This window comes from Marmota monax, unplaced genomic scaffold (genome assembly GCF_021218885.2).
Source record: "Marmota monax isolate L192 unplaced genomic scaffold, Marmota_monax_Labrador192_F-V1.1 WCK01_AAM20220418_F8-fsc00017, whole genome shotgun sequence".
Taxonomy (NCBI): Eukaryota; Metazoa; Chordata; class Mammalia; order Rodentia; family Sciuridae; genus Marmota; species Marmota monax.
In genome coordinates, this window is record NW_026695241.1 from 1,450,894 (window position 1) to 1,464,048 (window position 13,155).

A 13,155-nucleotide genomic window follows, 5' to 3' on the forward strand; every position below is an offset into this window, starting at 1 on the left:
AAAGGAGCCGCCGTGGAGCCAGCGGAGGAGGCTTTGGAGGGTGAAATTGCCCTTGAGCCCCCAAGTCCCCTGGGCATCACAGGACTCAGCCTGAGGGTCTAAGTGTCCCAGCGAAATGGGGGGAAACACAGAAAGAGTCCCCCTCAGCCTGTCCATCATTGTGGTGCTCGTCTCTGTCGCCTGGGTTGAGCCTCTGGGTGACTTTTCCACGATGGGCGCGGGCGTGGCACTTTCTTCGGAGGCCTCTCACCCTTGAGCGTGTCTTCCTGTGGCCGATCAGCGTCTGCCGCAGTTTGGATGTGGTGTGAGCGTGAGATCCCAGCCTCTCTGGTTTCCATGTGATCTCCTCCCGCGTGCGTTCCTGCTCTTGCCATCCACCAAGAAACGACACCGACAACTGGAGGGGGCAGGCGAGAGCCCGTGCCGTGTTGTTTGAATTTTCAGTATCCAAAACTCTGAGCTCAACAAACCTCTTTTCATTATAAAGTTTGCCTGCCTCAGATATTTTGTTGTAGTCATGAACAACGGACTGTGACAGCCCCACAATCTGTCCCTCTCCTGTCTTCAGCTCCTCCTCCGTTGGGGGTCTGATGAGTCTCTGCTGCAGAAAAGCTGAGGCCAGACTGATTTCTCTTGCTCTGTGTGTTGCCTGTCCCTGACCCTGACCCCATGCCCAACCTCCAGTCAACCTAGTGATTATCGTATTTCCCTTTTCTCTTTGCATTTAAAAAACGCTGTCACAATGTTCTTTCTCACGGCCTCTGAAGGAGGGAGGCATGGCTACATTTCATAGGGGAGGACTGAGGCTGGGGAGGGGGTCGTTGGGACTCAAACCACAGCCCAGGTTTTCGGGCTTCCCCTCACCGTCCTCTCAGGCCACCCAACGCAGGCACAAGAGGCAGACCTGCTGGTAACAGAAGAACCTGATGAAGTCGCACTGGCTGCCACTCAAACCCCAGCTCTGCCACTGACTGACGGTGTGACTGGGAGTGAGTGGCCCTTCTGAGCCTGGGCTCCCCACTTCCAGGGTAACGAGCCTCATCTCCAGTGTGAGGGTGGTTTGGGATGCAGCGTGATCACCTGGCACTCAGGACTTCCTTTCCTGTCTCAGGCAGGACAGTCACCTCCACCTCCCCCGGGTCCACTCAGCTGTCCCCACCTCCATCCCCCCCAGCTCTCACAGCTCAGAAGGACTCAGAAGAAATTCCCAGGCTACTCGTAAGGAAAGTACCCTGGGCCGGTCTTTGTGTTCCTACTGAGCACACATGTCCTCTGCTGGGAGGGCCTGCAGGCCAGCGGCCCCTGTGGCAGGTGGACTGGGGCTTCTGGATCACCTTTGCCAGCCTGGTGACTGGGGCTCCCAGGGCTCCCCACCGGCCTCTCCCCCAGCTGCCGGCTGCCTTCCTCCCGGCCCTGGGCTGCCCTTCAGGCTCCTCCCCATGCCTTTGCCGGTCTGGAGAGGCAGGACCCGGTGGGGAGGGCGAAGCCAGCTTTGAACGCCGCGTGAGTCTCCAGAGACTTCCTCACCTGTCAAGTGGGGCATGATTCCCACTTGGCAGGTTTAGCAGGAGGGAGATTTGTGACAGTTTGGGGCCAGGGTGGGGCTTGGACATATTTCCATCAGCCCTGGCTGGGCTCCCTGGCTGTGGGACCCATGGCAGGCTCTGCCCTGCACCTGGGTGTGGGAGCTTGAACTTGAAACCCGTTCTCTCCCAGGAGAGAGCTGACACTTGCCTGCAATGACAGGTCAGACCACTCTGACGCTTGTAGTGAGCTGTTGTGGGGACGTGCAGCTGTGTGTGTGTGTGTGTGTGTGTGTGTGTGTCCCTTGGGGAAGGGACCTGGAGTTACAGATGCACTGTGCTGTGTTCGAGAGTCTGAGCTCCTTGGGGGCAGAGGTCTCTGAGCTGAGGGATCCCAGTCTCTTAGTAAATGGCTCGGGAAGGTGGGGATAAGCCAGCTTCTGCGTCCCCTGGTGCCCTGTGGGAACTTCCACACACAGTTCTGTCACATCTTCAAGACAGCAGTCATTGTCCCTCCCCGGATGCATCAGAGAAAGGAGAGGCTCAGAGAGGTCGGGAACCTGCCTCGGGTTGCTCAGCAGGCAGTTGTCTGTGCCTGTCCCAGGCTGCTGGCCAACGAGGCTGGTTGGTCCTAATTTCTAAATATATTTTTTAAAAATATTAATGGCTAAGTTACGGGCACGTGTGGGAGCCTGGGTTGTGGGCTCAGACTGAGACGTGGGTGTGAAGGACTGGAGCCGAGACGGGGATCCTAGGTGTGGGCCGTGGAGTGGGTGCAGCCTGAGCCCCGCAAGCCCACCTTTCTGGAGGGGAGGCAGCCTCGGTCCAGGATATGGGAATTTCGGCAAAAGTCCCAGGGACAGGTGGGAGGGAGAGCTTCTTGGGGCTGGTGCAGGTCCCTGACCAGGGGGTCTCCCCATGTGCTCCTGGTGCAGGTGGGCACTGGCCCCTGCTCTGGCCGCAGGCCACTCTTGACCACCCTGAGCTGCCACCCATCAATCTCTGTTAACTATTCAAATTCTTTTTTTTTTTGTACTGGGGATTGAACCCAGGGATACGTCACCGTGGAGCCCAATCCACAGCCCATTCTGTATTTTATTAGAGGCAGGCCTCACTGAGTTGCTTTAGTGCCTCACGAAGTTGCTGAGGCTGACTTTGAACTTGCAATCCTCCCGCCTCAGCCTCCCAAGCCACCGGGATTACAGGCGTGTGCCACCACACTCAGCCCTCAATTTTATTTAAATTCTCAGCATGTCCCATACCACTTCCTGATGTGTCCCTTCCCCTGTCCTCTCTTCCAGGAGCTAGCTGAGAGCATCTCCATGGATGACCTACTGATACTGATGTTTTTCCCCCACTTTGCTTATGTGATATTATTTTCTTTATTCTACTTTTTTTGGGTCATTATTCATTATCTAGGTTTTTATTTGAATTTGGCATTTAGTTAATTTATTTATAACCTTTGTGGTTTAATGATTTAAAAATACAAAGACATGAACTGTCCTCTGAATATGGCTTTGGCTACATCCCGTAAATTTGATAAGTAGCATTCCTCACATACCTGTGATTTCAGTTTTGATGAGTGATTTGATGAAAGAGATTTGAGGAAGAGTGTTTTCTAATGTTTGTGATGTTTGGTGTTTATGAGTCAATTTCCACCATATGGTCAGGTCATGCATGCAGCCTGTGACGGTTCTATACCTGTGACTCTTTATTGCTGTTAATTAATATCTACATACTGAGGTTTTTCTCTGGGGTCTAGGCAGAGTTAATTTCTGTAAATGTGTATTCTTTATAGGGTACAGCGTAATCGGTCCCTTTTCCACTCTTCCAATGACTATCTCTAAGGTTTTCACAAACCTGTAGACCCTGCCCCCACCCCTTGTCCTCAGGAGCAGAAAAGTGACTATTCTTCTTACAGATAAGACAGAAACCGTCACACACATATCAGTCTCTGCTTCCCTTCCACTTTCAGCTTTAGTTGAAATAACATGAAGTTTTAGTTCCAGATTATTTTCAAGTTGTTCACGTCTTCTATTCTAAGCAGCCTTTTAAACAGTTGTGAGGCTTCGCGATCATGTTCCGACCAACTTGTTGACCACAGTCCTAGACTTTAGCTGCTTCCAGTGATCACAGTGATGTTTTCTATAACATGTCTTCCTCTGTCTTGAATTATTTAAAGTTATTAATTTTCCCTGTGGCTAGAATGGCTTAATGAAGCAATATTTCTTTTTTTTTTTTTTTGTATTTTCCAGGAAAATATTCCTCCTGGGACTCTGAGTCTGAGTGAGCAGGGGCTGTTTTGGGTCCCTGTAGCTCTAGTGCTCAGCACAGAGCCGGGCACGTAGTAGATGCTCGGTGAATGCACTTTCTCGGGTGGTCACAGAGTGGCTCTCATGACCAGGGTTTGCTCGTCCTGCTTCTCTCGGGTCCCACCCTTTCCCTGGCCACCTCTGCTGAGCAGGCTCTCGGGTGTGGGCACAGGTGCTTGAATGGCTCTTCTTCCTTCACTTTCAGTCCTCTTCCCTCACCCAGAGGAAGATTCAGGATGGATGCAGGCTGCAGAAAGGGGAACAGGAGCCCATTCTGTCCCCTTATTTCCATTCCAGTTTGTTTTGTTCTTTTATATTTAAATTTTTGTAGAAGGATCTACATGCGCAATAAAAACTTCTGTGTTCACAAAAGAGAGCACAGCCTCCCTCCTGGCCCTGCCCAGCCCCTGACAGCCCTCTCCTGCAGAGACAGCCAGGCTGTCACCGGGGACCTGTCTCTTTCTAGGGGTCTTTTGGGCTTTCCTGGGCAGGTGTACCTGGATCCATGCGTCAGGACACCTGGGGAAGCATCCCAAATACACCACCGTCGCCTCTGCAGGTGGCAATCGGCACTCTCCTCATTTTTTAAGAAAACAAGACGTAATATCTGCACACATTTCTACACCAGGGCCACTCAATAAGGAGTCCCAGAAACCAGCATTTGCTCCAAATGTCAATCTAGCTATGTGCTGAGAGGGGGTCATTTTGAAAGATGTCATGGGTTGTTCTGATAGTTCCCCTGCTGTGCTGGAGGACCCAGAGGTCATGCCTCCTCCTGTTGAGGTGCCACCTGCTGGACTTCCTTCTGTCACCTCCATGTTGCAGAAGGACTGTCCCCGCCTCAGAGGCGCCCAGTCCTGCGCCTTGGATTCTGTCATTATGTACAGCTCAGGGAACCAAGGCTCAGAGAGGTCTTCCCCAGGTCACATAGAGGGGGAGGGGTGGGGAGGGAGAGGAGGAGGAGGAGGGAAGGGACACTGTCTAAAGTGCCCTGGTTCATGTGACGGGCCCCTTTTTCTGTGTTTTTGGCTACCTCGGGGGATCTTGCGGACCAAGGCCTTTACCTGGACCAGGAGTGCACCCTCTTTCCCACCTCTGAGTGCTTGGGGTGAGGGGAGACCCCAAAGTTTCCTTCTTCCATTCTTACTTCAACAGGCACAGTGGGGTCCAGAAGGGGTGGCTCGTCCCAGGAACAGCCAGGTGACACCTCCTGCCCCAGTCTTCGTGGAGGGAGAGGCTGCTTGCTGTGTGGGTGTGAGGGGCAACTACCAGGCTGGGGGGCGCCCGAGGAGCCCGAGGCTTGTTCTTAGTGCCCAGTCGGGGCCACGCCTGGGTGCTGGGGTGGAGTGAGGCCCCGTCCTCCCCAAGAACCTTCCGGTTGGGTGAGAGGCAGGGCAGATGGCCCTCAGAACAGTGAGGCCCAAGTTCCCCTGCGGATGGCTCTGCTGTGAGCCTCTGGAGGCCCGGTTCTCTGGGACGTGGTTCCGTCCTGGGAGGCTGGCTTGGGCGTCCAGGAAGAAACCCTTTGCTAAAGCTACTTACTTCAAACAGTGGTGTGAGGCCGCCTGCTTCAGCATCCCCACAGATGCCCGCAAGCCCTCGGGTGCCCAGCTCTGCCGCCAGAGACCCCGAGCAGGCCTGGCTGCGCCTGGGTGCCAGGTGATTCTGAAGTGAAGGTTTGGCCTTTCCTCATCTGCCACAGAGTGGGCTGCCTAGAACCCCTGCCCCCAAAGAGGAGGAGAAACAGCCTCGTGGGAAAAGTCAGTTCAAGAACAAGCCGAGAAGGAAGGGACCACCGGGGTCTGCAGGCCACCGTGCACACTCCCCACCGGGGTCAAGGGTCGGCCAGGCACTGCTGTCGTCAGAGGTCACTTAGCTAGCCAGGGAGCTGGGTGTCCCTCCTTGGCAGCGGAGCTTGGAGGGCCCAGAGGGGCTGGGGCGGGGACAGGCTCCACCAAAGCCAATCTGAGCTCTGATGGAAGGCCACAGCCCTCTTGCTGTCATTGCCTGCAGATTTGGCTTATGGGGTGGGGCTCCTTTCCCTGGGAACCCCCAGGCTGCTAGGCAACAAAGCTCTGACAGTCCCCGGCCCTTGCTTTGGCCTCTGTGGGCTGTCCCTCAGCTAGCTGCACACCCCCACCTGAGCGGCACAGCACCTTCTGACAAAGCCTCCCTGTGGCCCTCCAAAATAGGTACCGTTACTCCCGACGCACAGATGACAAAACGGGGGCCCAGAGAGCTTCCCCCTCGGTGACTGAAAAAGTCAGGTTGGAATCCCAAGTCACCTGCGCCCCTGGGCTCTGAGCCGCGGTGGAGTTGTTCAGGAGGGGCCTTCACATCTGGCCTCCAGCACCTTGCAGACCCCATTTTGACGACAGAATCAGAGGAACACCTAACTCTGTGGGTTTGTTCCAGAAAACAGCCCTGGGCTCTGGTTTAGGGGAGCAGGCCCCCAGGAATGCCAGCAGGACTTGGGGGAGGGAGCAGATCAGCTTGGAGAGGACCCGCGGGACCGTCATGGGCAGACTCCAGGGAAGGGAGGTGGGCCCTTGCTCAGCGGGCGGTGGGCTGTAGGCCTGTGGAGGAAGGGTGCGTTCCCCGGCCCTGAGACGGACAGGCGGCTTATAGAGCAAGGAGCTCCGCAGCCCACAAGCAGCTGCACCACGTGCTGTCTGCTCCAGGATTCTGGACGGGCCATGGGCGGTGCTGCGTCAGGGCCTCAGGCCTCAGCAGCTTCTGACCATTCGGCTCACGACCCTGAGGTCCTGTAAGGGCTCTGCGTCCTCACTCAACACACCCACTGCCCCTGGCTGGTTCTCCTGCTGTCCTCTGGTGATTGGTGGTGGGAAGCAGTTTTAGGTTCATGGCCAAATCGATGGGAAGGTGCAGAGCCCCGCCCACCCCGAGTCGGTGGCCTCTCCCCCACCTGCGCCCCTGCCGTGGGCGCCGCTGGCTGTAGGGCACCTGCAGGACGCATCCTGCCACCTGCAGCCCGTGGGGCACCACGGCTTCCCTTGGAGCAGGGCCTCCTCTGGCTTTGGAAGGTGGAGGGGTTCTTCTGCCCTGAGCTTCTCTGCGGGCTGCTCCTCCCTCCCTCCAGGCCTCCCGCAGCCTCTGATCTTTCCCTGACTCCACAGCTCAGCGTTTCCGGAACCCGGCAACCGCCTCCTCAGACAGGCTTCTTCCTCCGGGAATACCCCAGTGCCTGCCCTGTGGCTGGGACTCGTGCGGCCATTCCACCTTCAGTCATTCAACAAACACCCGCTGGGTTCTCACGCCGAGGGGGCAGCTGCGAGCGCAGACCGTGGCCTCGTGTTCCTTCTGGAAGCTGGGGTCCCCTGGCTGCTCTTCCACCCCGAGCAGACGAGAGAGGCAGCCCTGGCTCCACCTCGAGCCCCTGAACTTATCCAGCCTGTCACCAGGTCAGCAGAGGTCACGGGGCATGGCTATCCCCGTCCACTCTCCCCTGTCCACTCCCCTTGACCAGCATCTGCCAGATTTGGTCCACTCCAGAGCCTTTGGACCCACCGTCTGGGCTCAGTCATCCAGAGGTCCCCTGCTTACAGACGAAGAGCCCGAGCCCCACAGTGGCCCAGGGTCCCCGACACCGAGCAAGGGCTCTGCAGGCCCTCTGCGTCCACACTCACTTTCCCAGTCCGCACAGGGAGGGGCCGAAGCCTGTGGCTGCCGGGGAGCCTGCAATTGTGTGGGACGTCACAGGGCATGAACTTCAGGACCAGGTGACCCGGGGTCCTGGGGTCCCCTGGGGCACATGCGTCCTTTTCAACGTGTCCCCCACTCCCAGCCGAGCAGGGGAAACACAGCGACCTCTTCTCCAAGCTTCTGGGCTCACAATTATGAAGTGTCCCCATCCCCTCATGCTGCCTAGGCACGGGAGGGCACGGCCCAGTTCCCCAGCGCAGCCAGGGCGAGGGCAGTGTCCCTGCGTCACTACCCTGCCCAGGCCACCCCTCGGAAGAACAAGCGCTGGGGGTGGCCGAGGAGCCCCCCACCACGCCCAGCCAGAGCCCCCACTTCCTGTGGGTGGCGGAGCCCAGGCGGCCTGTGACTCATAGAGGCACATCGCAACCTGCCCGGGAGCAGCACCTCTACCCGCCCAGGCCCACGAGCTCCTGGCAGCCCGCCCCGAGCACCACCATGTGGTCCCTCGGAGGTAACAGCCCATTCCTGTCTTTGCACGGCTTCTTTGTGGCTCAGGACCTGGGCAAAATAACTTGTCCAACAGTGTCTGTCCCCCGTGGGGTGAGAGCAGATCTGGGACTCCCAGCCAGGACCCTGACAGGAGGACACAAAGCCTGTCTGAACTGAAGTCACCAGCAGCAGCCACCAGCCACGGAGAGCACACTGGACAAATGCAAAGCCTCTCTACTGTCTGAGTTAACCTCTTCCTTCCCTAGGGAGCAGGAGAGCAGGGTCCTTTGCAGACAGAGAAACCAAGGCTCAGAGAGGTTACATAGTTTGTCCAGGGTAACACAGGACAAGTGAATGGCACAGCATGAGTGGAAAGTCCCATTCTGGAGTTGACGCTCCACACCTGTGGCTCCTGCTGCTTCAGCCCAATGTGTCAACCCAGGAGCTACAAAAACCAAATCATGAAGCTGCTCACACCAAACTCGCGCAAAAGACAAACCCAGAACAAACCAGACAATCCCTCCTGCTGACTGCCCTTCTCCCCAGGCCACTTTTCTGACCTAGGGAAGGAAGAGAACTTTGCTCACACTCCCCAGGAACGGAGCTCCCTCTGGAGCCTGCGAGTCTGCCCCCAGCTCGCCCTCCCTCGTGCTGGGACAGAGGGTCCTTTCACCAAAGCTGTGCTGGATCAACCCCTGCCGGGCACCCACCTTGTCTGGAGCAAGCTGTGCAGGCACTTTGGCAGTTTCCTGGGTCCTGGGGCTGCCTGATGTCCCCACCCGTCCCTAGCTCTCTGAGAAGAGGATGGGAGCTGAGCTGGAGTGGCGACCAATGGCTCATCTTTCAAGGGCTGGGCGGTGATGTCACTGCCCTCCTGGGCACTTCCTCCCTCCTCCCGCTCTGCTCCAAGCTCCTGCCCAGCGCTGAGCAGTGCTTCCTCTCCCGGAGTCCTGGGCTCTGTGAGCCAGAGGTTTCCGTGTTCCCCCAGGAATGTTCTCTGTGTACGCTTCTGCCCAGTGAGCCTCGGGGCGGCAAGTGTCCCAGCCTGCCCCAGGGTGGCCCGTGAGGGGCCACGTGAACGAGTGTCTCTCGTGACATTTATGATTTATTTTCCCGAGGACTTTGTTTTGAGTCTGAGTTTTAGGTGTACACAGGGGGCGTTCCCACGGGTGTGAACAGAAGGTGGCCAGGTGGGCAGGGACCTTCTGAAGGCACTTTTTACGGCATGTACCCGTCCCGAGTGTGACAGGGAGGAAACTCAGGGACCTCTTCCCAGCGACCCCAGGCATTCCCTTGGAGCTGTCCGCTGGGCTTCCTGGGTGGGCCTTCAGCACCCTCTCCCAGAGGCTGGCGACTCAGAAAGGCAGAGACAGACCAACTTTTCTCTTTTTTTTTATTTAAGGCCAAAACCTCTCCTTTGGGAGACCAGGTTCAGAGCAGGCAGAGGGAGGTGGGCAGATGGGGTCTCAGCCCCCCTGCCATGTCCCCTTCCCCTGAGCTTCTCAGAATCCTACAAAACAGTGACCCAGCCCAACCCCATCATGAAGGAATGGGGACACCGAGTCCTGGAAAGGCTGAGGATGGCCTGGGGCCCAGCCCTGGCTAGCCGTGGGCCGGCCAAGCTGTAACTTAGAGTCCAGGTCCCATCTGCACCTGTCCTGTTGGATGTCCTTGGTGCTTCCTGCCCTGGGTTCCCTGGTGGGGTGGAAGCCTGCAGGGGCCTCTTGAGCCCCCGGACACACTGCCGAGCACGTGCTCCGTCCTGGGGCGAGGTTGATCACTGAGGGGGTGTGTGATGGACGGGGTCCATTTATAGAGCCCACAGGGACAGGGACCTTGGGGAGTCTCTTCTGGGTTGGACCCCGCAGGGCTCTGCACACTGAGTCCCCAGAGGTCTGGATCCAGTATACCAGCGGCTGGGAGACTCTGGACGAAACGGCCACCTCACCCTTGTCCACCCAGCGCTGCAGTGGAGGGCTGTTTGGTCCTTGGTTTTATGTTGTTGTGACCCAGTTTGGAAGTCCTGGCTCAGGGCTGGGGGGGCTCGGAGCTGCAGATGAGCTCACGTTCCAAACACTTCCCTGCTGGGCTCTCACACTCTGGCCGCTGTGCACCTGGGGCCAGGTACCAAAGGACCATGGACAGTCCTCGCACCCTGGAACTCGTAGTAATATTCCAATGTGCCAGTCCTCAGGGGGCGCGGGAGACCCAGCCAACGCCACCCCTGTGCCGCTCATGAGCTCCCGTTGGCTGTCTCCCGCTGGAAACCCCGTGTAGCTCTGTCTGGAAGCTCTTTCCTCAAAATAGCAAGCCTCAGTAAGTTCTGCCTCTCATCTGTCCACGGATCATTATGTTGTGTCCTTCCATCAAAAGAATCTGCAGTTTTTCTGGGGGAGGGGGGACGGGTACTTGGGATTAAACCAACTGAACCACATCCCCAGCCCCTTTTTAAAAATTTTAAATTTAGAGACAGGGCCTCACTGAGTTGCTTAGGGCCTGGCTAAGTTGCTGAGGCTGGCTTTGAACTTGTGATCCTCCCCCCTCGGCCTCCTAAGCTGAAGAGTCTATAAATCTTTTAAAGCAACGGCTCCCTTTGCCCTGCATCTGCACTGGTGTCCACATGTCCTCGTTCTGCCTGCCGTCCACGTCTCTCCCTGTCCATCCACCAGATGCAGGTCCACCTGTCCTTTCTGCGTCCTTCCCTCCACCCACCCACTTACCCACAGGTTCATTTATCAGATACCCACACAGCCGGGCAGCAGGTGGCCAGGTGGCAGTGAATAGCGGGACACACCCACGCCAGTCCCCTGCCGGTGGCTGGGGTCAGGTCAAAGGGTGCCTTGTGACTCAGGGCCACCCACACTGCATCTAGATCAACATGTCGTCCGCACGTCCTTTTTGCCATGAGAAAACTTGGCTAAACCCTTTCTCCAGTGTCCCTGCAGCTGTGTCTACCTCGGGGACTCTCACCAGTTGGCCTGTGCAGGGGGTTCCAGGCAGCCTGGTGGCATTCAGGGAGGACTAAGGGGGATCCAGTTGTTCCCATGGGAGTGGAGACCTTCCCACTCAGCCAGGACCCTTTTCTTAACCTCGTGGAACTGCCCACCCAGGCTCCCGCCCCTCTTACCCTCTTTCCAGGGCCCTCGCCTCTCTTGCCAGACACACCCAGCCCTCTCAACTTTAGATCCATGAAGTCCCCTGGGCTCCCACATAGGGCGGGATGGAGCTGGGCCCTGGGCCTTTGCACACGTCACAGTGTCTGCCTGTAAAGCCCCTCCTCTGCCCTGCTCAGTAGGCCTGCTCTTCCCGCAGGAGGTACTCGGGCTTTGCCTGAAACCCTTGCCGATTGACCATGTCCGTCTGCACGTCCCCTGTCACAGCCCTGGGATTTTCCTCGGTGGGCTGAGAAACTCAGGAGCCAGGGAACCCTATCTTACTTACTGCTACTTATCACCTACACATAGTAGGCACCCTATGCCTGAACTGAAGAATCAACCCTACTCTGGGGAAAAGCCCCCATATCCAACCTGAAGAAGAGACCAAACAAAACAGAACAGTAGAGTACACATGCTCATGAACAGGTGTTTTCATTCTGTCCAGTGCTTTATCTCAATGTTCCAGAACATTCTCTGCACCAGTCTCTGTGTGTGAGAGAGGTCCTCTAAACCTCCCAGGAAGGCTGTTTGTTATCTCTCAGGCTCCCGTGGTGGGCTGTGCTTCTGTTTAGAACCCAGGGTCCTGGCCAGAAAGCCACTGCTGACCCCTATCAATCAGCAGCCCCCTGAGAAGGCCTGACCAGACCTCTGTCTCAGACGGGCTAGTCCTGGAAAACTGGAAGGTGGACTAGGAAGGACTCTGATTTTGATGGGAGCAAAACACTTGCAGAGCCTGTACCATTTGCCTGGTTGGCCCTGGTACCTGTGAAGGGCAGGCTGGGCCCTGCTGATCCAGCCCATGGACAGAACAGCAGGCCTCAAGCTATGCAGAGCCCCCAAGGGACTTGGCTTATAAAGCCATGAGCTACTCCGTTGTGAGTCCAGAGCCCGGGTCGATGACTCCATGCCTTGTTTGTACCAGTAAACCACAGCCATCCGCCCAGTGAGGCACACGTTGATAAGCAACTTAATTGTGCCAACTTATCACACTAAATCAGAAGTTCCCGGACATCCCAGATCCCATCAGGAGCTTATCAACCTCACAGAGCCACCCACCCATAAAAGGAGGATCCCCCAAGACTCAGCTGTGCCCACCCGGCCTCCGGTCCTTCTCTGCCCTAGCTGCAGCCTCCAGTGACCCTGATGCCACCTTGACCCTTTCCAAGCTTGATAATGACCAGTAAGTGTGAGGTGGGACTTGAGGGTCACAGATGTTGATTCTTAAAACCAGAATGGAATAAAAGGACGGGGGTCGCCTTGGCCGTGAACCTAAATGCACGGTGAGTGTTTTCTGAGAACCAAAGTTGATGGAACTGGCTTGTGAGTTGCTGTTATTCAGTTAATTCTGACACGGCAGGAAGAAAAACGTGCCTGGTCCATGTTCTGCCTTCGTCTGGTCCCCTCAGGAGATCCTGGACAGCCCTGCGCGCGTCTTGGAACGCAGGCCAGGGCTCAGGACCTCCGTCGCTCATGGCCTCTTTTGGTCCCCTGTGGCCCCTCCTGGCTGCCTACAGAGTGGTCTCTGGACCAGGCCCCCTCTAAGCACAGGGCAAGGCCGTCCACTGACTTCCCACTGCTCCATGCATGGTTACCAGTCACTGTCCCCATTTCACAGACGAGGACGCAGAGGCTGGGAGGCTACTTGGCCTGATTCCTACAGATTGCAAATGGCGGAGCTGGGGTCTGAACCCAAGTCCGACTCCTTAGCTGCGGTCCACCCCCCAGCAATGAAGAGGCAGCTTTTTAAAAAACTGATAATATCTATAGTATTTATGCAGTTCTCTACTCTTTGAGCTTGATGTGTAAGACAAAAAGTGAAAGTTCCCGGGCAAGGGGACTGCTTGGAGGTTAGCCATTTGGTCGCATTCTTACACATCTTAGGTGACCCTGTCCTACACAAGTGGGATCAGACACATGTCATTTTAGTGTGTGACTCTCCCTTTCCTGTTCTCTTTTGCTGCCCATGCCGCCTACCCTCTGGCCACTCCCCTTCCCAAGAGCCTGGCCCTGGTG

At 56.7% G+C, this 13,155-nt stretch overlaps 1 protein-coding gene across 1 annotated transcript in view; it reads right to left on the reverse strand.

The window, feature by feature from the left end:
- The window catches only part of Bdkrb2 (bradykinin receptor B2), a 30,737-nt gene extending 21,722 nt beyond the window's left edge, over positions 1-9,015 (reverse strand). Inside the window, exon 1 of the mRNA XM_046440526.2 lies at positions 8,698-9,015. The gene's annotated coding sequence lies outside the window, so the exon portion shown is untranslated. The remainder of the gene's footprint in view (positions 1-8,697) is intronic.
- Between the last annotated feature and the right edge of the window lie 4,140 nt (positions 9,016-13,155).